The 26,698-nt window shown below is 43.1% G+C and overlaps 1 protein-coding gene and 1 pseudogene across 1 annotated transcript in view; one reads left to right on the top strand and one right to left on the bottom strand.

Annotated features, from left to right (window-relative positions):
* The window catches only part of Nt5c2 (5'-nucleotidase, cytosolic II), an 88,141-nt gene extending 84,581 nt beyond the window's left edge, over positions 1-3,560 (bottom strand). The window contains exon 1 of the mRNA XM_004659387.3: positions 3,494-3,560. The gene's annotated coding sequence lies outside the window, so the exon portion shown is untranslated. The remainder of the gene's footprint in view (positions 1-3,493) is intronic.
* A 6,269-nt stretch (positions 3,561-9,829) lies between these two features.
* On the top strand, positions 9,830-10,117 carry LOC101598369 (annotated as a pseudogene).
* The last annotated feature ends 16,581 nt before the right edge of the window (positions 10,118-26,698 follow it).

Below are 26,698 nucleotides of genomic sequence, written 5' to 3'. Positions count from 1 at the left end.
AAAAAAAGGAAAAACAATGCATTCAGTGACTATAGCTAATATAGAAGAAAGTCTACCTTGACATCTATATTTACATGAAAGTAAAGAAGTTTTTTATTGTTGTTATTGTTTGTTTTTTATTTTTCCTTCAAAGTAGGGTCTTGCTCTAGCCCAGGCTGACCTGAAATTCACTATGTAGTTTCAGGCTGGCCTTGAACTCACAGTGATCCACCTACCTCTGCCTCCCAAGTTCTGAGATTAAATGCATGTGCCACCATGACTGACTGGAGTGAAATTTTCTTAAAGCAACTTCACCTATTCATCACAAGGCTTCCTATAATCTTTTTTTTTAATATTTTTATTTTACTTATTGGGGAGCAGGAGGGGGGGAAAAAAAGGAAAAGAGAAAGTGATTTCTGTAGTTTTACTTTCTATGGTTTCTGATACCTATAGTCAATGACAGACCAAAAATATTAAATAGAAAACTCCAAGAAATAATTTGCAAGGTTTAAATTTCAAATCATAGCCTCAAGTATAAAGAACAAGTTACATCACATTCCATCCTTGGATGTGAATCCTTCCTTCCTCTGGGGCATCTACTCTGCATTCTCTCCAGGCCTATTAATCATCTGGAGTCTTCTTGGTTATCAGATCTACTATGGGAACACAGCAGTGCGTGTGTTCAAGTGCTCCTTATTTCAAAATGAGCAGCTCAAGAATCATGATGCTGGTAGTGATTCAGATATGCCAGTAAGAAGCTGTACACTGCTTCCTTTAAATGAAAATACTCAATTTAAGGGAGAAAAAAAAAACCCTATGCCAAAGTTAAAATCTACAGTAAGAACAGAGTATATGGGAAATTGTTGAAGAAACAAAAATCTATGCTGTTGTAGTTTAAACTGTACAAGTGACAGTCACAATGCATGTTAAGTGCCTATTTAAGATGGAAAGGGCATAATCAAGTGATGGAACATGACTGTGCTCCCAGCACTGAGGAGGCAGGAACAGGAGGATGCTGTGAGTTCAAAGCCAGCCTGGAGTACATAGCACAGCATTGTCTCAAAAATACAAGAATACTGGCCGGGTGTGGTGGCACATGCCTTTAATCCCAACGCTCGGGAGACAGAGTTCAAGGCCACCCTGAGACAACATAATAAATCCCAGGTCAGCCTGGGGTAGAGTAAAACCCTACCTCAAAAAAAAAGGGGGGGGGGGACACAGGGCTGGGTATGCAGCTCAGTACTTAGCATATACAAGCCACAAGTTCAATCTCCAAGGGCACAAAAGAAAGGGGAAAAAAGTAAAGGTGTTAAATTTGTATGCATATGTATAAAAATCCCATAATATGTATTAAAGTTTAATACCATCTGGGGATCAACCAGGGGCTTTATTTATTTATTTGACAGAGAAAAAAGGAGAGAGAGAGAGAGAGAGAGAGAGACATGGGCATGGCAGGGCCTCCAGCCACTGCAAACAAACTCCAGAAGCATGCGCCCCCTTGTGCATCTGGTTAACATGGGTCCTGGGAAATCGAACCAGGGTTCTTTGGCTTTGCAGGCAAACACCTTAACCACTAAGCAATCCCTCCAGCCCAACTAGGGGCTTTAAATATGTCTCTACCTCCAACCCAAGACAACTTTGAAAATGGCAAACCTGAAGGTGATGTTTCTTTATCATCTAACCAAAAAAAAAAAAAAAAAAAAAGATTTCAAATAAATAGGTAATTATTTCATTTGTCATCTGTTTGGAGTGCTAGGCTTCATGGAGTTTTCTGTTTGTTGCTAAAGCACAACAGCAATTAAAGTGGAATTTAAAAGCTCAAAATGTCCTTCCATACAGTGGAGGTGCAATGAAAATGGACAATTCCTTGTAAAATATTCAATCTGTGAAATAGTTGCACATGAACAAATGAAATGGGTATTCAAGCATCAGAAATGTTATACAGGTTGGGATTTAACAGGGAAAACCTACATAATTTCCTTTCACCACTAGCATTCCCTGGAGAATGGAAACCAAGTACTCAGCTGGAAATAATTATGTAGTCTTAGGCGGGCCTCAAACTAAAAGTGGTCTTCCAACCTCTGCCTTCTGTGTGCTGGGATTAAAGGTATGCACCACCACACCCAGCTCTCACTTCATTTTTACTCAGAGTTCTTTGTATCAAATGATACTTATTATGGGATTTTTATACATATGCATACAAATTTAACACCTTTACTTTTTCCCCTTTCTTTTGTGCCCTTGGAGATTGCACATGTAGCTTGTATACATATGCTAAGTACTGAGCTGCACACATGCCCTGTGTGTTTGCCCCATTTTTTTTGTTGTTGCACAAGGTATTCTTGCCAAAAGCCAACATTTCTAAGTTTGTACACCAAAAGGATAATAACTGATTCCAAATAAAACCACACTTAACTACCCATTTTTTGTATACGTGTATGTAGTGTGTATGTGTTCACAAGGGTGTATGTGGAGGCCAAAGGTTCACATCAAGTATCTTACTTGATCACTCTTCACTTCATTGAAGCAGGTTCTCCCACTAGTCTGGATGACTAGCTTGCCCCAGGGGGTCCTGTCCTCATTCTCAAGGGCTGGGACTACAGGTGGGTCACCACACCTGCACAGCACATACATGGGTACCATAGATTTGAACTCAGAACCTCACGATTGCACAGCAAGCACTTTATCTACTGAGCCATCTCCTCGGCCTTCCTACCCATATTTTTGCCTGTGACAATTCCAGACCTAACATGCCTAAGTATATTTTCAGTCAGTCTCTCTTTTTAAAATGTAAAATTATTTTGTTGTTCTATCCTCACCATCTTGAACAGTAAACTTGACGCATGCAGGCAGAAATACATGAATCAAAGCTAAGTGGCTAACGTAGAAGGATCACCAGGAGCTCAAGGCCAGGTTGTGCTACAAAATGAGCTCCTGGTCATCCTGAGCTCCAGTTAGACCCTTCTTCAAAAAAGCCAAACATACATAATAAATACATTAATAAATAAGTACATGAACCAGCCAAGTTTAGTGGTTCACACTTGCAATTATCAGCACTTGGAGACTAGGAAAAGATTCCCAAGAGTCCAAGGTTATCCTGGGCTACCTAGTGTGTTCAAGGACAGCCTGAGCTACATACAGTACCAAGACCCTGTTCAAAGAAAAAAAAAAGGATGAGGAGGGAGAGAAAGAAGAAAGGAGGAAGAGAAAGAAATGGAAATAAAGAAGAAAAACACAGAAATAAATTAGCCACTAAACCTCTGTATTTCAAGCTGTTTTTCAGAAGCTAACTTGTGTGCACATAAGCCTGAAAATCCAAGAATATTACACAAGTTCCTTTTAATGCTCTAACACTGTGAAATCTTACTCTTGGTTCACAAATGCATAAGATTCTTGGCTTGATTAATGTAATAATATTTTGCTAACCTTTCAACATCAGGCTTTGGAACAAAAGGTTCTTTATTCTCTGGTGGAAAATAACAAAGACGACTTTATCAAATGAGAGATGCAGTACCTGTTGCCTTGACAATCTGCTTTTCTTCTTCAATCAACAACCTCCAATCTGAACTCTGAAACTGTAACTAGAAACAGAAATCAAATTTAGCTGGGATTATGACTATAATTACAGCAGCTGGAAAACAAAATCAAGATCAGAGTTTGAGGCCAGCCTTACTACAAAGCGTGTTTGAGCAAGGCATGGTAGTACACACCTTTAATCTCAGTACTTGGGAGGCTGAGGTAGGAGTACCCTGAGTTTGATGGCATGCTGAGACTACACAGTGAAATTCCATGTCAGCCTAAGCTAGAGCAAGACCCTACCTTGGGGAAAAAAAAAAAAAGCATGTTTGAGGCCAGCCTGGGACACAAGACCCTGTCTCCAAAAAAGTGTGGGCTGGAGAGGTGGCTTAGCAGTTAAGGTGTTTGCCTGCAAAGCCAAAGTACCTAGGTTCGATTCCCCAGGCCCCACGTAAACCAGATGCACAAGGTGGCGTGTGCCTCTGGAGTTTGTTTGCAGTGGCTAGAGGCCCTGGCACACCCATTCTCTCTCTCTGCCTCTTTCTCTCTCGCTCTTTCAAATAAATTAACTTAATTTAATTTAAAAAAAACAAAACACACACACACACACACACACAAAGTGTAAGGTGCTAATAACAGTAGCGCATGCGCGCGCACGCTCAAACACGCGCACTCGCACACACACAGACACTTAACAGCTGACCAACCAGGCCAAAGGCACCAACTGGTACAATACTGGCACATCTGTCACAGAGGAAAACAACTGCTCTCAGGTTGCATTTGAGGCCTGCTCCACAGGAGGGAATTCATGCCAAGTACTGAAAACCCAATAAAGCCTATGGCTAGGGATAAGCCTAGGGGGTACACTATTACTGTTGTAAGCTAAAATGATTATTATGCCCACCAAACTTCCCTCTAAACACTTATGTTCAGGCCCACATATCATTACTACTCTCATTTTTGGTTAAAGAAGCCTTTGCAGGCAGTGGTGACAACTGGAGACACTTAAAAATCATCAAAGTGCTGAGATGAAGGGATAATAAAGTGTTCAGCACAAAGTGAGAAATCTCTCTCACACTCTTCAAGACTCAGGGATCATTGGGGAAGAGATGGCCGAAAAAATGTAAGAGCCAACGGAAGCAAAGGAATGCAATACTGTCTTCCAGACACAAAGTGGCATGGCATTCATGACCTCACAGTGGCCAATACTACCGACACAAGACACACATAATAGAAAGGGTAAAATGATGACATCAAAATAAAGAGGGGGGCTGTAGAGATAGCACAGCAGTTAAAGGCACTTGCTTACAAAGTCTGCTATGAGTTCAGTTCCCCAGTACCCACTTAAAGTCAGTTGCACAAAGTGGTACGTGTGACTGGAGTTCATGTGCAGTGGTAAAGAGCCTTCACATTTTGTGTCTCTTCTTTCCTACCTCTGCTCTCTTAAATAAATATTTATTACAAATTTTAAAAATAAGCTGGGCGTGGTGGCACATGCCTTTAGTGCCAGCACTCAGGAGGCAGAGGTGGGAGGATTCCCATGAATTCAAGGTCAGCCTGAGACTACATAGTGAATTCCAGTTACCTGGACTAGAGTGAAACCCTACCTCAAAAAAAGAAGAAGGAGGACGAGGAGGAGGAGGAAAGGAAGGAAGAATGAATTTAAAAATAAAAGAACTAGGTGGAAAAAAGAAGGGGTTCAGTGGAGGGAATAGGAGAGGGACTGAGGAGGATGGTGGGAGGGGTTGCCAGGCTTTATAAGTAAGTGTCCTTAACCAAGCCATCTCTCCAGCCCCAGTGTTTTAATGTTTTAATCTTTTCAACCCTGGGCACAACAAAGTATTCTGTGTCTGAAAGACTACGTGATCAGTGCCTTCTTTCTGGAAACTTCACAGACCCCACTACATGCCAGAGGCTGTTACAATCTCACACTTTTTTTTTCAAGCCAACTTAAGTATTTTAAATTTAACCTACTACCTATAAGGTTCCCCCCTTTTTTCCAGACTGCCCTTAGATCCACACAGATTTCAAGAATTAGTTCAGTAGAATCTGCTCCAACATTAAATCAGTAATTCAGGGTTAAAAACTGGCACTTACTGATTCAGATTTGTAAAAGATTCTCATGTTACATTGATCTTATAGAATATTGGCTGAATTCTTACAGCTGTAACTTGAATTTTTCAACTTTGATAAAGAATGTTACAGGTTTTTTTGGGGGGGGTTTTTTTTTTTTTGGTTTTTTTAAAGTGGGGTCTCACTCTAGCCCAGGCTAACCTGGAATTCACTATGTAATCTCAGGGTGGCCTTGAACTAATGACAATCCTCCAACCTCTGCCTCCCAAGTGCTGGGATTAAAGGTGTGAGCCACCACACCCAGCTGTCAGAACTATTTCAACCTATATATTACTCTTGTTAGCTTGCTTAGCAGCACTGAAACAAACTAGAAAAAGATTCACAAATACCTAACAAGATTCTAAAATGACTGCTTAAAAACAAGTTTGTGGAGTTGGAGAGATGGCTCAGCAGTTAAGGTGCTGCTTGCAGAGACAAAGGAGCCCGGTTTAGTTCCCCAGGACCCACATAAACCAGATGCACAAGGTGGCACATGCGTCTAGAGTTCTTTTGCAGTGGCTAGAGGTCCTGGCACACCCATAGTCACCACTGGCTAAGTCTTGGAGATGCTTATTTGAAATGTGAGTCCTTAAGAAGTGGCAGTAAGCCGGGCGTGGTGGTGCATGCCTTTAAACCCAGCACTCAGGAGGCAGAGGCAGGAGGATCACCATGAGTTCGAGGCCACCCTGAGATGACAGAGTTAATTCCAGGTCAGCCTGGACCAGAATGAGACCCTACCTCAAAAAACAAAAAACAAAACAAAACAAAAAAATGGCAGTAGGGCTGGAGAGATGGCGTAGCGGTTAAGCGCTTGCCTGTGAAGCCTAAGGACCCCGGTTCAAGGCTTGGTTCCCCAGGTCCCACGTTAGCCAGATGCCCAAGGGGGCGCACGCATCTGGAGTTCGTTTGCAGTGGCTGGAAGCCCTGGCGCGCCCATTCTCTCTCTCTCCCTCTATCTGTCTTTCTCTCTGTGTCTGTCGCTCTCAAATAAATAAATAAATAATTTAAAAAAAAATGGCAGTAGGATGATCAGGATTCAATAGTCAGTCAAAGCTATACAATAAGTTTCAGGCCAATCTGGGCCACATGAGACCCTATCTCAAAAACAACCCCCTACACACATACACAAAAAGAAAGAAGTAACAGTGTGTAGATTAGTGGTAGAATGCTTGCCTAGCATGCACAAGACGCTTAGTACAACTGCCAGCAATGCAAAAAATAATGCTAAATTATTAGGATAATCCCAGTTGGTAAAGGGCATGGCTAGTATGCACAAAGCCCATGATTTAATCCCCAGAGCTCCATAAATATATTGAAAGCAGTTAGAGAGAAAAATCAAGTCACCTACAAAGGCGAGCCCAACATAATAACAGCAGATTACTCAACACAAACTTTAAAAGCCAAGAAGAGCTTGGAATGATGCATCCCAAGTTATGACAGACAATAATTGTCAATCAAGATTACTTGGCCCAGCAAAGCTATACATCCAAATTAATGAAGAAATAAAGGCAGTCCACGACAAAAACAGGCTAAAGGAATATATGACAACTAAGCCAGCTCTATAGAAAATGCTTGGAGGGATCCTCCACACTGGAGAGAAAGGGAAGCACACACATGAGGAAACAGAGAAAAATTAATCATACTCAAAAAAAACACTTAATACATGAGAGTAAAGGGAAAAAAGAAAGCACTACAAAACAAGAAGAATGTTGAGTACAAACACATACCTTTCAATAATAACTCTTATTATCAATGGCCTCAATGCCCCAACCAAAAGACACAGGCTTGCAGATTGGATTAAAAGGCAACATCCTTTTGTTTGTTGCCTCCAGGAAACTCATCTCTCCAAAAAAGACAGATACTATCTTAGGGTAAAAGGAGGGAAAATGATATTTCAGGCAAATAGGTCTAGGAAACAAGCAGGTGTTGCTCTCCTATATCTGACAGGATAGACTTCAAACCAACATTAGTAAGGAAAGATAAACAAGGTCACTTTATATTGATTAAAGAAAAAAATTCAACAGGAAGACATTGCATAATTCTAAACATATATGCCCCTAACATGGTGCTCCCAATTTCACCAAACAAACACTACTAGAATTAGGACACAGATAACACAAAGCACAATTGTATTGGGTGATTTCAGTACCCCACTCTCATCTACTGACAGATTATCCCGGCAAAAAATAAACAGAGAGGGCTGGAGAGATGGCTTGGCGGTTAAGGTGTTTGTCTGCAAAGCCAAAGGAGCCCAGTTCGATTCTCCAGGACCCACATAACCCAGATGCACAAGGTGGCGCATGTATCTGGAATTCATTTGCAGTGGCTGGATACCCTGGCATGCACCCATTCTTTTTCTCTCTCCCTTCCTCCCTCCCTCTCTCCCTCAAATAAATAAAAAGTATTTAAAAAACAAAAATAAAAATAAATAAACAGAGAGACATCTGGATTAAAGGACATCAGAGAACAAACAGACCTAACAGATATCTACAGAACATTCTATCCAAATGCTATAGAATATACATTTTTCCTTTTTAAAATTTTATTTATTTATTTATTTTGCTTTTGTTTTTCAAGGCAGTCTCACTCTAGCTCAGGCTGACCTGGAATTCACTGTTTTCTCGGGGTGGCCTTGAGCTCATGGTGATCCTCCTACCTCTGCCTCCCAAGTGCTGGGATTAAAGGTGTGTGCCACCATGCCCAGCTTTTTTTTTTTCTTTGAGAGGCAGAGATAGAAAGAGAAAATGAGCATGGCAGGGCCTCCAGCTGCTGCAAATGAACACCACCTTCTGCATATGGCTTACGTGGGTCCTGGGGAATCGAACCGAGGTCCTTTGGCTTTGCAAGCAAGTGCCTTAACCGCTAAGCCATCTCTCCAGCCTGAATACACATTTTTCTCAGCAGCACATGGAACATTCTCTAAAACAGACCATATATTAGGACATAAAGCAAATCTTAAAAAAACACAGGAAAACTGAAATAATTCCTTGTACTCTATTTGATCATAATGGGATTAAACTACAAATCAGCAACAAGAAAAACTACAGAGCATATTAAAAATCATGTAGATTTAACAGGGCACTAATGAATGGTGACTGGGTCATGGAAGAAATTTTTTAAAAATTCATAGAATGATAATGAGAACACAACATGCCAAAACTTTTGGGACACAATGAAGGCAGTACTAAGAGGAAAATTTATAGCTTAAGTGCCTATATTAAGAAATTAGAAAGGGTGTAAGTAAACAACTTAATGCTTCACCTTAAGGTCTTGGAAAAAGAAGAACAAGGGAAACCAAAAATCAGTAGACAGGAAGAAATAATAAAGATTAGGGCAGAAATTAATGAAATAGAAACCAAAAAACATTACAAGGGATCAATGAAACAAACAGTTGGTTCTTTGAAACAAGATTGATACACCCTTTGCAAATCTGACCAAAAGAGAGAAAGAAGAGACACAAACTAATAAAACTAGAGGTGAAATTCAGAATATCGTAAGGACCTTTAAAACACATACCCTACTAAGTTAGAAAATCTGAAAGAAATGGATGATTTCCTAGATTTATATGACCTACCAAAATTAAATCAAGATGCAATAAACCATTTAAATAGACCTATAACAAATACAGAGATCCAAGCGGTTAAAAAAAAAAAAAAGTATCTCCCAACTAAAAAAAGTCAATGCCCAGATGGATTAACTGGTCAGTTTTACCAGACCTTCATGGAAGAACTAACTCCAATGCTTCTCAAACTTCTCCATAAAATAGAAAAGGAAAGAATACTATTGAACTCCTTCTATGAAGCCAGCATCACCCTGATACCAAAACAGGACAAAAAAAGAAAGAAAATTACAGACCAATCTCCCTCATGAACATACATGCAAAAATTCTCAACAAACTATTGGCAAACAGAATACAAGAATATACCAGAAAGGGGCTGGGGAAATGGCTTAGCGGTTAAGGCATTTGCCTGTGAAGCCTAAGGACCCTGGTTCAATTCCCCAGGACCCACATAAGCAAGCTGCACAAGGGGGCCCATTCATCTGGAGTTCATTTGCAGTGGCTGGAGGCCCTGGCACACCCATTCTCTCTTTTTATCTACCTCTTTTTTTCCCTCTCTTTCTGTCTCTCTCGCAAATGAAGAAATAAAAAAAAAAAAGTTTGTTTTTTTTTTTTTTAAAAAGAGCCTTCCACCGGATCATCAGCCATAGAGGAGCAGCAGCCATGGCTCTGCACTGCCCCACAGCCCTGGGCCTCAACAAGGGCCACAAGGTGAGGAGAACATGAGCACGCCAAGGCACAGCCGGCTGTGCAAGCACACCGAGTTCATGGGGACCTGACCCGTGAGGAGTGCGGCTTTGGGTGCACCCTGGAGCTGCTCAAGGTGTCCAAGGACAATTGCGCTCAAGTTCATCAAGAAGTGGGTGGGGACACACATGCGCCAAGAGGAAGCGCGAGGAGCTGAGCAACGTGCTGGCCACTATGCACAAGGAAGCCACCAAGAAGGACTGAGCCCCCCCCCCCATTAAACCCCTGTTTATGCTGGAAAAAAAAAAAGAATGTACCAAAAAGATCATTCACCCCAACCAAGTAGGCTTTATCCCAGAGATACAGGGATGGCTCAACATACGCAAATCAGCAAATGTAATATACTATATAAAAGGACTGAAGGGGAAAAAAAAAAATCACATGATCATCTCAATAGATGCAGAAAACGCATTTGACAAAAATACAACATCCCTTCATGGTAAAAGTCCTACAGAAAGGCTGGAGTGATGCCTTGGTTAAGCACTTGCCTGCGAAGCCTAAGGATCCAGGTTCAATTCTCCAGGTCCCACGTAAGCTAGATACACAAGGTGGTGCATGCATCTGGAGTTCATTTGCAGTGACTAGAGGCCCTGGCATGCCCATATTCATTCATTCATTCATTCATTCATTCATATTCTCTCTCTCTCATAATTAAACTAAAAAATAAGTCCTGCAGAAACTAGAAATAGAAGGAACATATCTCAACATAATAAAGGCCATATATGACAAACCTATAGCCAACATAATACTAAATGGGAAAAAACTTGAAGCCTTTCCACTAAATCCAGGAACTAGACAAGGGTGTCCACTGTCCCCACTTTTATTTAATATAGTACTAGAAGTCTTAGCTATAGCAATAAGGGAAGAGACACTCATAAAAGGGATATAAGTTGAAAAGGAAGAGATCAAATTATCCTTATTTGCAGGTGATATGATTCTATATGTAAAGGATACTAAAGACTCAACCAGAAAACTATTAGGGATGATAAATACTTGTAGCAACATAGCAGGATACAAAATAAACACATAGAAACCAGCTTTCCGATATACTAACAACAAACATGCAAAAGATGAAATGAGGGAATCTCCCCCATTCACAATTGCCTCAAAAGCTAACAAATAAATAAATAAATAAAGTACCTTGGAATAAACCTAACCAAGGCAGTGAAGGACCTTTACAACAGCAGCTTTAAAACACTCAAGCAAGAAATTGCAGAAGACACTAGGAAATGGAAAGACATCACATGTTCTTAGATTGGAAGAATCAATATTGTGAAAATGCAATCTTTCCAAAAGCAATCTACACATTTAATGTAATACCTATTAAAATCCCAATGGCATTCTTCATGGAGATAGAAAACACAATCTTAGCCGAGCGTGGTGGCACATGCCTTTAATCCCAGCACTCGGGAGGCAGAGGTAGGAGGATTGCCATGAGTTCGAGGCCACCCTGAGACTCCATAGTGAATTCCAGGTCAGCCTGGGCTAGAGTGAGACCCTACCTCGAAAAACCCAAAAAAAAAAAAGAAAACACAATCTTAAAATTCATTTGAAAGCACAAAAAAACTCAAAAAGCTAAAATAATTTTGAGCAACAAAAATAAGGCTGGTGGTATCACTATACCCAATTTTAAGCTATATTACAAAGCCATAGTAACAAAAACAGGATGGTACTGGCATAAAGACAGATACGTAAATTAGTGGAACAGAACAGAGGACCCAGATGTTAATCCAGACAACTATAACCATCTGATTTTCTACCAAAATGCCAAAAAATTCATTGGAGAAAAGACACTCTCTCTATAAGTAATGCTGGGAAAACTGGATAACTGTATGTAGAAGAGTAAAAACAGATCCTTCTCTCTCTCTATGCACAAGAATCAAGTCCAGATGGACCAGGGACCTTAATATCAGACCTGAAACTCTAAAACTGCTAGAGGAAAAGGTAGGGAAACACTTCAATATACTTGCATAGGCAATGACTTTCTGAATAGTAGCCCAGTTGCTCAGGAAATAAAACCACTGATCATGGGCTGGAGAGATGGCTTAGTGGTTAAGTTGCAGGTGCTTGTCTTGAAACGTAAGGACCCACGTTGGATTCCCCAGTACCCACATAAGCCAGGTACACAAGGTGGTACATGCATCTGGAGTTCATTTGCAGTGGCTGCAGGCCCTGGTGAACCCATTCTCTCTTTATCTTTCTTCCTCTTTCATTCTTTCCAATAAAGTATATTTAAGAAAACCACTAATCAACCACTGGAATCTCATGAAATCACAAAACTTCTGTACAGCAAAAGACACTCTGAATAAAGAGACAACTAAAAGAATGGGAGAAAATCTCTGCTATACATCTGACAGAGCATTAATATCCAAAATATACAAAGAACTCAAAAAACTAAACAATAAGAACTCAAACAACCCAATTGAAAATTGGGCTATGGAACTAAATTGAGAGTTCCCAAAAGAAGAAATAAAGATGGCATATAAACATCTAAAAAAGTGTTTTAAATTTTAGCCATAAGGGAAATGCAAATTAAAACTACTTTGAGATTCCATCTCACGCCTGTCAGCATGGCTTTCATCAAGCAAACAAGTGACAGCAAATGTTGGCAAGGATGCAGAAAAAGGGGAACCCTTCTACACTGTTGGTGGGAATACAGTCTGGAACAGCCATTGTGGAAATCAGTGTGGAGGTTCCTGAGACAGCTAAAAATAGATTTACCATATGACCCAGCCATAGCACTCCTAGGCATATATCCCAAGGACTCTTCTCACTACCTTAGAGATACTTGCACAGCCATGTTTATTGCTGCTCTATTCACAATAGCTAGGAAATGGAACCAGCCTAGATGTGCCTCAACAGATGAATGGATAATAAAGATGTGGTACATTTACATAATGGAGTTTTATTCAGAGGTAAAGAAAAATGAAATTATGAAATTTGCAAGGAAATGGATGGATCTGGAAAGGATTACACTAAGTGAGATAACCTTGGCCCAGAAAGTCAAATGTCGCTTGTTCTCTCTCATATGTGGGTGGAGCCTAGCTACAAATGTATACACTTGTGTGTGAGCTAGAACCAAAAATCATTAGCAGAGGCCAGTAAGCTAGAAAAAGGCTATAAGGGAGGGAGGAGATGGAAGGATTTCAGGGGATGGCAATGTATATATGTAAGTAGAAGAACAGATTACAGGGAGTGGAATGGCCTAAGTGAGGCCAGGGGAAGAAATTGAGTAAAAGAAGGGTGGGGGGAGGGTCAATCAAAATTCAAGATATTCTGAATAAGACATATGAAAGCCTATATTTTTTGTATAAAAAAAAAAGCCAAGAAGCCATTGATTGCTACCAGAAAATTTTCAGTGCCAGGGATGGGATACCTTCCAGTGAGTTGTTGGCCAGGGAGGTCCCTGTTGCCTCCAAAACATTACAGGCTACTGCCAAGGCCCTTGGCTTCCCACAAGTAACATATATTAAGACCCTATTGCTGAAAACTTCACATGCCTGGGCAACAAGGTCACTGAGAAATCAAGCTGGTACTGAGCTGGAAACTTTCTCCCTGTAAACCAGCCAACTGAAAGCTGGAAAAAGCTGCACTGATGCAACCTTATGGGAGACAGAAGTCATCAACAGTGAAAACAGTGAACACTGAAAGCCTCAAGTTTGGCCAGACAGGCCAAATGACTGAACAGGTGTAATAGTGGCATGTCTGCTCTGGGGGAAACCAACAGCTCTCTAATTGGACTGGAGGCCCTCTCTATGGGAGGGAATACATGCCTGGTACTGAAAACCTAATCAAAAGCCTATGGCAGGGGAGGTCATGAGCCTTAGGAGTATAAAGTCTGCTCTTATCTGGCTAAATGAATATATTATTCTCACCAGACTGCCCTGAAAGCACTACACTTAATGTTCATATTCATGTATTAATGCTACTTTCACTTTTGGTTAGAGAAGCTTCTCTTTTCAAATGACAGTGACCACCTGAATGACCCAAAAGGCAACACAGTGCTGAGAAGAAGGGATGGAGGGGTGCCCAGCACTGAAACACCTCTAGCACCCCCTCCAAGGCTCAGGGTCCATTGCGGAAGAGTTGGCGGAAGAATACCAAAGAAAGGACGCCACTCTTTACAATGCAACTGTCCAGACAGAAATTGACCTCGATACCCATGACCTCACAGTACCTAGCAATGCCTTCACAAGACCCTCATAATAGGAGAAAAAGATGATGATATCAAAATAAAAGAAAGACTAGTGGAGAGAGAGCAGAGATATGATGGAGAGTGGAGTTATGAAGGGGAAAGTAGGAGAGGAGAAAGAATTATCATGGTCTATTATCTGTAAGTATAGAAGTTGTCAATAAAAAAATTATACATTATGCCGGGCGTGGTGGCGCATGCCTTTAATCCCAGCACTCAGGAGGCAGAGGTAGGAGGATCGCCATGAGTTCAAGGCCACCCTGAGACTATATAGTTAATTCCAGGTCAGCCTGGACCAGAGTGAGACCCTACCTTGAAAAACCAAAAAAAAAAAAAAAATTATACATTAAAAATAATCATTTACTTGCAAAAAAAACCTTCAAAAAAACAAATAGACAAAACAGAAAAATTAAGCATTGTCTGTGTATTTAAACATGAAAAACCCCATATAACTTTTAGAATACAAAAATAAACATCCTTTCTTGTAAGCTAAAGGCAGGGAAAACTTGCTTGTTTCTTTTCATGCAAAATAAAAGCAAAAAGACAAATCATAACTGCATTAAAATTTTAATGTTGGTAGGAAAAAAGCAAAAATTAATAAATAAATAAAATTTCAATCTTGGGCTGGAAGATGGCTCAGCAGTTAAAGTGCTTGCCTGCAAAGACTAAGGCCCCCAGTTCAATTCTGCAGGACCCACATAAAGCCAGATGTACAAGGTGGTGCGTGCATCTGGAATTTGTTCATTGCAATGGCCCTGGCAAGCCCATTTTCTCTCTGCCTCTCAAATGAATAAATAAATATTTTTAATTAAAAATAAAAACTTCAATCTTATTCCAGTCAAATCTGCCAAGCATGGTGGTACACACTTTTAATCCCAGCACTTGAGAGTCCAAAGTAGGAGGATCACTATGAGTTTAAGGCCAGTCTGAGACTAGTGAATTCTAGATAAGCCTTAGCTAGAATGAGACCCTACCTTAAAAAAAAAAAAACTTGATTTCCCACCAGGAATAGATGGTAAGACCCTATTGCTGAAGACTCCACATACTTGGGCTGCAAGGCAACTGAGAAATCCTGCCAGAACTGAGCTGATAACCTCCTCCATATAGACCAGCTGACAGAAAGCTGGAAGAAGCCATTCTGCATGCAGTTCAATGGAAAAGAGAGAAATCACCAGTGAAGATATTCAACAGTGGACACTGCAATCCTTATATTAGACCAGCCAGGCCAAATGAGCCAACAGGTACAACAGTGGCATGTCTGTCATGGGGGAAACTAGCTGCCCTCTAATTGGACTGGAGGCCCGCTCCTTTGGAGGGAAAACATCCTTGATACTGAAAACTTAGAACAGGGGTAATCTTGAGCCCTAGGGGTGTAACATCTGCTGCTACTTGGCTAAATATATATACTATGCTCATCAAACTGCCCAGTAAGCACTTCTCTTAATGTTCATACCCATATGTTAATGCTACGCTCACGTTTGGTAGAGAACCTTCTCTTTTCAGATGACAGTGACCTTGGGATGACTCAGGAGGCATCATGGTGCTGGGAAGAAGTGACAGGAGTGCTCAGCATTGCAATATCTCTATTACACCTTCCAAGGCTCAGGGTACATTGCGGAAGAGGTGGCGGAAAGAATGTAAGAGCCAAAGGAAGGGTAGGACTCCTTATAACGTGCTCCCTCCAGACACAAAATGGCCTGGATATCCATGACCTCAGTGCCTGACACTACCTACACAAGACCATCATAATAGGAGGTAAAAGATCATGACATCAAAATTAAAGAGAGACTGATTGAGAGGGGGAGGAGATATGATGGAGAACAGAGTTTCAAAGAGGAAAGTGGGGGGAGGGAGGGCATTACCATGAGATATTGTTTACAATCATGGAAGTTGTTAATAAAAAATTAATTGGGCTGGAGAGATGGCTTAGCGGTTAAGCGCTTGCCTGTGAAGCCTAAGGACCCCGGTTCGAGGCTCGGTTCTCCAGGTCCCACGTTAGCCAGATGCACAAGGGGGCGCACGCGTCTGGAGTTCGTTTGCAGAGGCTGGAAGCCCTGGTGCGCCCATTCTCTCTCTCTCCCTCTATCTGTCTTTCTCTCTGTGTCTGTCACTCTCAAATAAATAAATAAAAAAATTTTTAAAAAAATTAATTAATTAATAAAAAAGAAAGAAGAAAAACCCATTTAATCTAAATTTAAACACAAAAAAACTATCAAACAAATCCAAATTGAAGGACAGTCTATAGAAGCAGCCTACAGTCTTAAAAAATATCAAGCAAACAAGCAAAATACTTGTAGTTTAAAAGTAAATAGCTGGGCATGGTGGTACATGCCTTTAGGAGAACTGCTGTGAATTCAAGGCCAGCCTGAGACTACCTAGTGAATTCCAGGTCAACCTGGGCTAGAGCGAGACCCTACCTAAAAAAAAAAAAAAGTTGGGTTGGAGAGATGGCTCAGCAGTTAAGGTGCCTGCCTGCAAAGACTAAGGACCCAGTTCAATTGCAGTACCGACATAAAGCCAAGATGCACAAGGGGATGTACAGTATGTACAGAGTTTGCACTGGTTAGGGGCCTGGCAAGCCCATTCTTACCCTCTCTTTCTCTATCATAAATAAATAAGTGGAAAAGGGGAGGCTAAAGAGATGGTCCAGCAGCTAAAGCACTTGCCTGCAAAGCCTAACAACCAGTGTTCAATTCCCCAGTACTCACATAAAACTACATGCACAAAATGGCGCACACATCTGGAGTTCATCTGCAGTGGCTGGAGGCCCTGGCCTCTCCCTCTTCCTTTCTTTTCCTTTCTCTTTGCTTTCAAATACATGTATTTTTTTTTAAAGGCCCTGGAGCAAAGGAACTCCATACTTAAAAAGAAAAGCCAGGGCTGGAGAGATGGCTCAGTGGTTAAGGAGCTTGCTTGACAAGCCTAATGACCCAAGTTCAATTCCCCAGTACATAAACCACGTAAGCCAGAGGCACAGAGCAGCACACTGTATCTGGAATTCTTTTGCAGTAGCTGGAGTCCCTGACACACCCATACATACACTTACTCTCCCTCCCCCTCTCTGTCAGTATCTCTCTGCTTAAAAATAAATAAAATATTTTTTAAAGGCAGATGCAAATCAGAAATCAGAATTTGCCATACAGGTTATTACTGAGACAAGCTAAGTTTTGATTTGGTTTGTTTTTTTTTTTTTAATTCAATACTGAGGTTCAAACCAGGGCTTTATGCATGCTAGGCAAGAGCTCTACCACTGAACTGTACAGTCCCAAGCCCAAAGACATTTTCAGAATGAACTAAATATGAGATAATGTCACAGCCATATTAATAGTAGTAATGGTATCGCAGTTTTTTTGAGACATTCTTGTTCTTAGAATAGTCAAATCAATCTTTCTAGAAGTGAAATGTCATAATGCCATTAAACCTTTAAGCAATTATAGGAAAACAGTATACCTAAAAATATAAAGTAATGTGGCCAATGCTAATTACTGATAAACCCAAATGAAAAGATAAACATATTCATTGAACTATTATTGTAATTTTCTATAAATTAAAAAAATATTAGCCAGGCATGGTGGTGTATGCCTTGAATTCTAGCACTTGGGAGGCAGCGGTAGGAGGACCACTGTGAGTTCAAGGCTACCCTGAGACTACATAGTGATTCCAGGTCAGCCTAGGCTACCTCAAAAAAAAAAATTCGAAAAAATTGTAATAAAAATGTAAAGCTGGAGCCAGGTGTGGTGGCATATGCCTTTAATCCTAGCATTTGGGAGGCAGAGGTAGGAGGATCACCATGAGTTTGAGGCTACCCTGAGACTACATAGTGAATTCCAAGTCAGTCTGAGCTGGAGAGAACCCCTACCTTGAAAAAAAAAAAAAAGTATAAAGCTGGGATGGAGAGATGGCTCAGTGGATGAAGAGATTTGCTTGCAAAAGTCTGACAATCTGTGTTCAATTCCCCAGTACCCAAGTAAGCCAGATGCATCTAGAGTTTACCTGCAGTGGTAAGACACCTGGCATGACCATATACTCTCTCTCAAATAAACAAAGCCAGGCATGATGGGGCACACCTTAAATCAGCACAGAAGGCTGAGATAAGAGGATTGCCATGAGCTTCAGGCCAGCCTGGACTACAGAATGAGTTCCAGGGCTGGAGAATTGACTCAGTGGTTAAGGTGCTTGCCAGCAAAGCCTAATGACCCAGGTTCAATTTCCCAGTACCCACATAAAGTCTACATAAAGCACAAAGTGGAGTTTGCAGCAGCTAGAGGCACATCCATATTCTCCTTCATATTTACTCTCCCCCCCACCTTACAAGTAAATAAATAAAATATAGAATGAGTTCCAGGTTGGTCTGGGCTAGAGTGAGATTCTGCTTCATAAAAAAAAAAAAATACCAAAAAAAAGGTAGGTGACGGGCTGGAGAGATGGCTTAGTGGTTAAGCGCTTGCCTATGAAGCCTAAGGACCCCGGTTCGAGGCTCAGTTCCCCAGGTCCCATGTTAGCCAGATGCACAAGGGGGCGCACGCGTCTGGAGTTCGTTTGCAGAGGCTGGAAGCCCTGGCGCGCCCATTCTCTCTCTCTCCCTCTATCTGTCTTTCTCTCTGTGTCTGTCTCTCTCAAATAAATAAATAAAATTAAAAAAAAAAAAAAGGTAGGTGACGTATGCCTTTAATCCCAGCACTTGGGAGGCAGAGGTGGAAGGATCACTATGAATTTGAGGACACCCTGAGACTATAGTGGATTCCAGGTCAGCCTGGGTTACCTCAAAAAACCAAACTAATAACAATAATGATGAAAAACCATACTGAGGAGATATTTGCAATACCACAATGGAGAGAACTAATGCAAAGAAGATTTGGAAATCAATGATGGAAGTTGGGCATGGTGGTCCCAGCACTTGGGAGGCAAAGGCAGAAGAATGGAGTTCAAGATCATCCTTAGGTATCCACCTAAACCAGGCTAGGTTCCATGAGACCCTGACTCAAAAAAAGAAAAAAAAGAGCCCGAGGAGAAGAGACAGCTCAGTGAGTAAAGCGCTTGCCTCAGGAGCCCGAGGACTGGTCTGAATGCACAGCCCCCACATAAAAGCTGGGCACGCTGCGCTCTGCTCCGGAGGGAGACAAGCAGATCTCCAGGGCACGCTGGCTAGCGAGACTAGCAGAACGTGAACTCTGGGTTCAGTGAGAGGCCTTGACTCAACAAGTGGAGACAGATACGGAAGACACCCACCATGAACCTCTGGCCTCCACATGCATTTGCCCACATGCACGTTTGCCCACACACATACACACACGTACATACAGGAAAAAAGCCAATGATGGGAAAGTGAACAAGCTGCCAGTCAGGGGTGCTATGTGGAATCCTGACTCAAAGAGAAAGAAGAGAGAGAGGAGGCACCAGAATCCAGCCTTCTCTTTTGGGCAGCCCTTCATCTTAACAGTCCAACAAAGACATATAAGAGGTAGAACAAATAGTTTGGTCATCTTTAAGTCAATTTAATATTTCTGAATAAAAGTGGGGGTATTTTTGCTGCCCTGCTAGCAGTTTTTCTTTAATTCTTTTTGTTGTTGCTAACGTTATTTTCCACAAACAGACACTGAAAACTTTGAAACAAATCATTATAGGATGCAATCAAATTTCAATCTATTAAAGGTCATAAAAAGCCAGATGTGTTAGCCCTTTGCCTATAATCCTAATCCAAGTACTGCAGAGTGGAAGCAGGAAAATTTCAAGTTCAAGGCCAGCTTGGACTAATACTGTGTTCCAGGGCAGCCTATGAGAGACAGTGAAACTCTGTATCAAAAAAAAAAAAAAAAAAAACAGAAAAGTCACATAAGACTTAGCAAGAACCTTAGCACTCTACACTAATTTGCTACCTGTTTCCTTAATGTAATTAACTTCTTTAGGTTTGAACCTAAAAAGACTCCAACCAAGCATAAAACACCAATTATTTAAAACAAGGTTATCCTCATTCATTCCAAAGTAGCATATCTTGTAAGCAGCTTTACCAGAACTTCTCTTTCTGGCTTTATCTCAAACTACCGTCCTTAAACATATGCAATGCTGTCTTCTGACTAAAGTACTGTCTTTACCATTCACATGTTACTTAACATATGCCTTGTGATATTTAATGTTTTGGGTTAGTACATGTCTTAAAAACTCAAAATATCACATTCAGTCAACAAAAATTTACTGAAAGCCTGTGTGTCAAGCATTACTAACTACTGTACGTAAAGACATGTTACAAATCATCCATGAATGAAAATTCAATGAATTCCCTAGACACATGGGCAGCCCCAAAATACGTGCACAGCAATTATCACTAAATAAAACCCATGTGTGAATGGGCACGGTGACACACTCCTATAATTCCAGTACTTGATAAGTTGAGATAGGAGAACTGCAGTAAATCTGAGGCCAGCCCAGGCTACATAGGAGTTCCAGAACAACCATGAGATTTTATCTGAAAAAATACTAATGCTTATGTACAACAATTCAGTTAACTCATAAGTAACATGATAATTATTTTGAGATTTGGGGTTCTGCTTCATTAAATCAAGCTTTTTAAGTGGGTGTGGCGGTGCACGCCTTTAATTCCAGCAGAGGTAGGAGGATCGCCCAGAGTTAGAGGCTACCCAAGACTACATAGCGAATTCCAGGTCAGCCTGAACTAGAGTGAGACCCTACCTTGAAAAAAAAAAAAATAATAAGCTTTTTGGTTAAACATTAGGCATTTCAAGTCCGAGCATGGTGTGTCACATGCCTATAATTGGCAGCACTTAGGAAAGTTGAAGCAGAATTCCAAGTTCAAGGCCAAAACATGTAGTTTAGTAAGCCTGTTCTCAAAATTTTTAAAATAAAATTTAAAAGGGCTGGTATAGCCCAGTGGTAGTGTTTGCCTACCATTCTCTAGACCCTAAGTTTGATCCCCAGTACTGGGAGAGGGATATACTATAGCCAGGTGCTGCATATCCACCTACCCAAGAGACAGAGGCAGAAAGGTCTCTTAAATTCAGGATTTTGGAATACATAGCAAAGCCCTGTCTCAAAAATAAGAAAAGGCTAGATGGCTGAACGGTTAAATCACTTGGCTGCAAAGCCTAATGACCTGAGTTTGAACCCCCAGTGCCCACAAAAAGCAGATGCACAAAGTGGCACGTGCATCTGGAGTTTGTTTGCAGTGGCTGGGGGCCCTGGCACATACATATTCTCTTCCTCTCTCTCCCCCCTTGCAAGTAAATAAGTATTTTTTAAACATTCTAAATACCCATGTTTTGTGTTAATACTACCTTCCCCATGCAACAGTAGAAATAGCCAGACACATAAATCTACATTCCTCCTCAACATTCCACCATAACGAGGCTTTCTTTTGGAGAATGTGTGTCTTCTAGTTAGGACAGCACATTCTGTAAGTAAATTATTTGTATAAATCTTCCTGCAGTTATAAACTTCTGATGATAAGTTTTCAAACGATGGCACCAAATCTTAGAACTGAATGAAACCTTGAAGAACGTCTCGTTTTAAAGATTAGCTGGTCGCTAATTCTAAAATCTAACTTCTGAGTCAATGAGAGCAGCAGCAGCAGCAGCAGCAGCAGCAGCAGCAGCCAGTGCTGAAATGTAGTGGTTCACATGGTAATGGAACTGCCCTTCAGAAATGTGCGTCCATGATCTCCGGGACCGGGGCCACATGGCAAGAAGGGCCCCTCAAAGATCTGGTCTTAATTACTAACGAGCTGTCTTCTCCAACTCTGCCTTTTTACACCTGGATGTCTTCATGGAGAGAAAAAAAAAAAAAAACCTTAAGTATTGTTGGAATGATTGGAAGGTCTGAAGCGTCTTCCCAATACTAACACACTATGTGTCCCCTTCACAGGACGACTTGCATCCATGTATCTTAAGAGGTTAACTTGATGGCCTGTGGACACGATGAACCACAGAAGTCCGTGTGCCTGGGGAACACACACACACACACACACACACACACACACAGTGACTAGTCATTTCAGAGCGCTGTACTTAGGAGCACAGCCCACAACCACAGACGCTGTGAAAGCGGCATGAAACAAATCGGACACCAACCTTCACCCACCGCCTTTGGGAGCTGTGGCCTGCCACAGCCAACTCTCTCTCCCTCTTTCCAAAAAAAAATAATAATAATAATAAAAGATTTATTTTTACTACAAATTTCTCACAACAGGCCTCACATCTGCATGGGGTGGAGAGGGGAGGCAGGAGAAGGAAAGTGACAGACGGGGAAAGGAGGACCCCACCCCACCCCCGAAAAAAAAAAAAAAAACCCTGCTGACCCCTGACAGGGAGCCGTGGGGAAAGAAGCGTGTTTGGGAGGAGCCCCGCGAGGCGACGAGAGGTTTCCGGGAAGTGCCTCCCTCCGTGGGCCTCGAAGCGGGTAGCGAGCGCGCCCGGGGTCGGGTGAAGGGGGTCCGGCCGGGCTCGGCGCGCCCGCTCCCGGGCAGAGCGTGGACGGCGGAGGCGCGGCACGCAGGCCCAGGACGGGGGGCGGAGGAGGAAAAGGCGGAAAGGATGGAAGGCTGGTGAGGGCCGCCAAGAAATAAAGCAGAACTGGGTAACGGGCGGCGGCGGCGGCGGCGGGACGGGGTCCGCCTCCACGGGCAGGCCGGCGAACAGCGGGCGCGGGAGACAATGGCGCGCGCGGGACGCGGGGCCGCAGGGCGGCCGGGGCCGGGACCGGGGCCGGGGCGCAGAGTTCGCGGCGCGCGGCGGCGCTCCCCGGGCCGAGGAGAGGGCCTTGGGCCGCCTGGGCGCGTACGCTCGGCCGCCGAGGTGCGGGGAGCGTGGGGCGTCCCGGAGAGCGGAGGCCCGCGGGCACGGGGGTCGCGTGCCCGGCCGCGCACCCATCCCCAGCTCGCCCGCCCGCTCCCTCCCCTTCCCTCCCTCCTTCCCTCCCTCCCTCCGCCGCGGGAGCCGCCGCACTCACCGGCCCAGCCACACGGCAGCAGTCCCAGCGCGCAACTGCCGCAGCCGCCGCCGCGGCGCGCGCCCTCCCCGCCTCCGCCGCCGCCCCGGCGCCGCCCCCAGCTCGCGCGCGCGCGCGGCCAGGGACCGGCGCGCTGTTCCGCACCCGGGGCTGCACCGCAGAACCCGGCTTCCCTGGCCCGGCCGTTAGACGGGAGCTGTGAATCCCGCTACCCCCATCATGTGGGTCTGGAGATCTTAAAGCGACCGAGCACCGGTTGCTCATGAGCCTTGGGGTGATGCGCGTTGATAACCCGTCCATCAACTTACAGTAGCCATCCCTTGGCTTTCTGCCAGCGCCCCTTAGCAGGGCCTACTACCCTCCCTGCCTACATGACCAAAAGCAGCCCTATTTGGAGTATCAGGAATGAGTTTGAGGGCTGGAGCTATTAAGGCGCTTGCCTGTGAAGACTGAGGACCCAAGGTTCAGTCCCCCAAGATCCACCATAAACCAGATGCACGAAGTGACACATGGGGTTCATTTGCAGTGGCTGGAGGCCCTGGGGTACCCATTCTCATTTCCCTCTCTTTTAAATAAATAAAAATAAAATATTTTTAAAAGGGGGGGGGAGCCAGGCGTGGTGGTGCACGCCTTTAATCCAAACATTTGGGAAGTAGAGGTAGGAGGATTGCCAGGAGTTCCAAGCCACCCTAAGACTACACAATGAATTCCAGGTCAGTCTGAGCTAGAGTGAGACTCTACCTCGAAAAACCATAAGTAAATAAATATTTTTTTTAAAAAAGAGGGGGAGGGCTGGAGAGATGGCTTAGTGGTTAAGCACTTGCCTGTGAAGCCTAAGGACCCTGGGGGGCGTACCTCTGGAGTTCTGTTTGCAGTGGCTGGAGGCCCCGGGCACGCCCATTCTCTCTATATATCTGCCTCTTTCTCTCTGTCTGTCGCTCTCAAATAAATAAATAAAAATAATTTAAAAAAAAAAAAGAGGGAGAGCTGAAGAGATGGCTTAGCCGTTAAGGTGCTTCCTGCAAAGCCAAAAGACCAAGGTTCAATTCCCCAGATGCACAAAGTGATGCAGGCTTCTGGAGTTTGCAGCAGCTGGAGGCCTTGGCACACCCATTCTCGCTCTGCCTCTTTGTCTCTCATATACATAAATAAAAATAAAATTATCTTGTGTGACCTTGAACAAAGTACCCAACTTCACTACACCCATAACCCTCATCTATAACACAGGAACAGGTAACAATACAATACTGGCAGGTTGAATTAAGATCCCTGGCTTAGTTCAGGTACATGGTGAATAATAGTTGTATAGCCACCACTATCTCACCATAACAAGAAGACCCCCAGAAAGCCCACAATGTCCAGAGCACTTCAGTCCTTAGTGTGGGCAGCTCTGACCAGTTAGTGTTTTCCAAGTTCCATGTCAAAGACCAAGTTGCAGCTCTCCAAGCCTTGAGAACAAACTAATCTATCTCTCTTGGATCCTGGACCTTGCCCGAGGTCTTCTCCCAGTAGGGGATACTCCCCCCAACTCTTTCAGCTGTTTATCTGTTGTCTTACCTCTAAGTGTCTTTTCCTTTCTCCTGGCCGATTTGATTGTGACTCCTTTAGACTACACCAAATTTCTCTAGTGCCATCCGATGAAAAGCAGAACTGTGGCTTCCTCCCTGTAGGACTTACTGCTCTTCATTTATGCAATAAAGTTCTTGGCAACTGTTGTGGGTGGTGGCTTGCCTGAAATTCTAGTGACTGGAGAGACCGAGGCAGAGGCAGGAGGATTGTTGAAACCTAGAGTCTGAGGCTAGCCTAGGCAATATGATGAAAGACACAAAGAAGAAAGGGAGAGGAGAGAAAGGAAAGGAAGAACAGAAAGAAAACAGGAGAGAGAAGAGGAGGAAAGAAAAAGTTCTTGGCATCTACGTTATTGACTGAACTTGCAGTGAACTTAAACCGTCAAGTCTTTTTAATACGTGCTCTGCTACAGCCTTTTTACCCCCCGCCCTTGCATTTTCAGCCTCAGGTCAGGTCAGCTGAGGCAAGGCCTTGGACCTCTCACCTGCTAGATTTTTCAGGCTAAGTGGGGAAAGGAATGAAACAGTTTGAAGTCAACATGTTTACACCTTTAGACAAAGTACATTTTTGCATGCCTTGTATAGTGTGCATGTGTGTATGCATGTTCATGTGTGAGTACACATGTATGTGTGGGTAGACATGCATGTATGTGCATGTAGAAGCCAGAGGTCAACGTAGGGTGTCTTCCCCAATCACTCTCAACCTTGTTTTATATATATATGATTTTTTAAATATTTATTTACTTATTTAAGAGAGAGATACAGAAACAGGCAGGTAGAGAGAGAGAGAGAATGAGCCCACTGAGCACGCCAGGGCCTCCAACCACTGCAAATGAACTCCAGATGCGTGCACCCCCTTGTGCATCTGGCTTACATGGGTCCTGGGGAGTCGATCTTGGGTTCTTTTGCTACTTTGTACACCTGGCTTATGTGGGTCTTGAGGAATCAAACCTAGGTCCTTTGGCTTTGCAAGCAAGTGCCTTAACCACTAAGCCGTCTCTCAGACCTGTTCTTTGAGACAGGATCTCTCACTGAACCTGGAGCTCACCAATGTAGCCTAGCTAACAAGCCCTGGGAATCCTCCTGCCTGCCATCCCAGCACTGGGATTACAGGCTCATGTTACCACAACCAGCTTTTATATGAGCACAGGAGATCTGACCTCAGGGATTCATGCTTTTGCAGCAAGCAAGCTGCCAACTGAGCCCGATTCTGAATTACACTGTATGTGTGTGAGAGAGTAGTATATGTGGGCGTGTTGTGCATCAATGTGTGCGTGTGCCTGTGCACGCAGATGCATAAGCCCCACGCCGACCTGTGAGAAGGCCAGAGGAGGACATCAGGTACCGTCCCCCATCACTCTTCCACCTGACCTCCCTGAGACAGCGTTTCCTACTAGCCTGGAGCCTCCCCCTTTTTTAGGCTGGCTGGCCTGCCCACGCTGATGTGACAAGGCATTCATGGCCATGGTTTTTGTGGGTGCTGGGGACCAAACTCAGACGCTCATGCTTGCACAGTAAGCACTTTTACCTCCTGAGCTATCATGTCAGCCCCCAAAAGAAATTTTTTTTTTTAAGCCAGAGTTTCTACTTAAAGATTACTACTGAATGAATTTATGGTCCATGCAGGTCATGTGCTCTCAAAAGACCAAGAAAAATATTAGATACATAGAAAAGACTAGAAGGAAATATGTAACCACTGGATAGGTTAATAGTGGGGTTTTTTTGTTTGTTTGTTTGTTTGTTTTGTTTTTCAAGGTAGGGTCTCACTCTAGCCCAGGCTGACCTGGAATTCTCAGGGTGGCCTCGAACTCAAGGCAATCCTCCTACCTCTGCCTCCTGAGCGCTGGGATTAAAGGCGTGCACCACCATGCCCGGCTAATAAAGGTTTTTATTTTATTTTACTTATTTATTTGAGAGAGAGAAATAGGCAGACAGAGAGAATGGGCATGCCAGGGCCACTGCAAACAAGCTCCAGATGCATGTGCCCCCTTGTGCATTTGGCTTGCGTGGAATCTGGAGAATTGAACTTAGGTCCTTTGGCTTTGCAAGCAAATGCCTTAACCGCTA

The sequence above is a fragment of the Jaculus jaculus genome, chromosome 1 (genome assembly GCF_020740685.1).
Source record: "Jaculus jaculus isolate mJacJac1 chromosome 1, mJacJac1.mat.Y.cur, whole genome shotgun sequence".
Classification (NCBI taxonomy): Eukaryota; Metazoa; Chordata; class Mammalia; order Rodentia; family Dipodidae; genus Jaculus; species Jaculus jaculus.
Note: the sequence above shows the minus strand (reverse complement) of the source record. Positions and strands in the feature narration are given on the sequence as shown.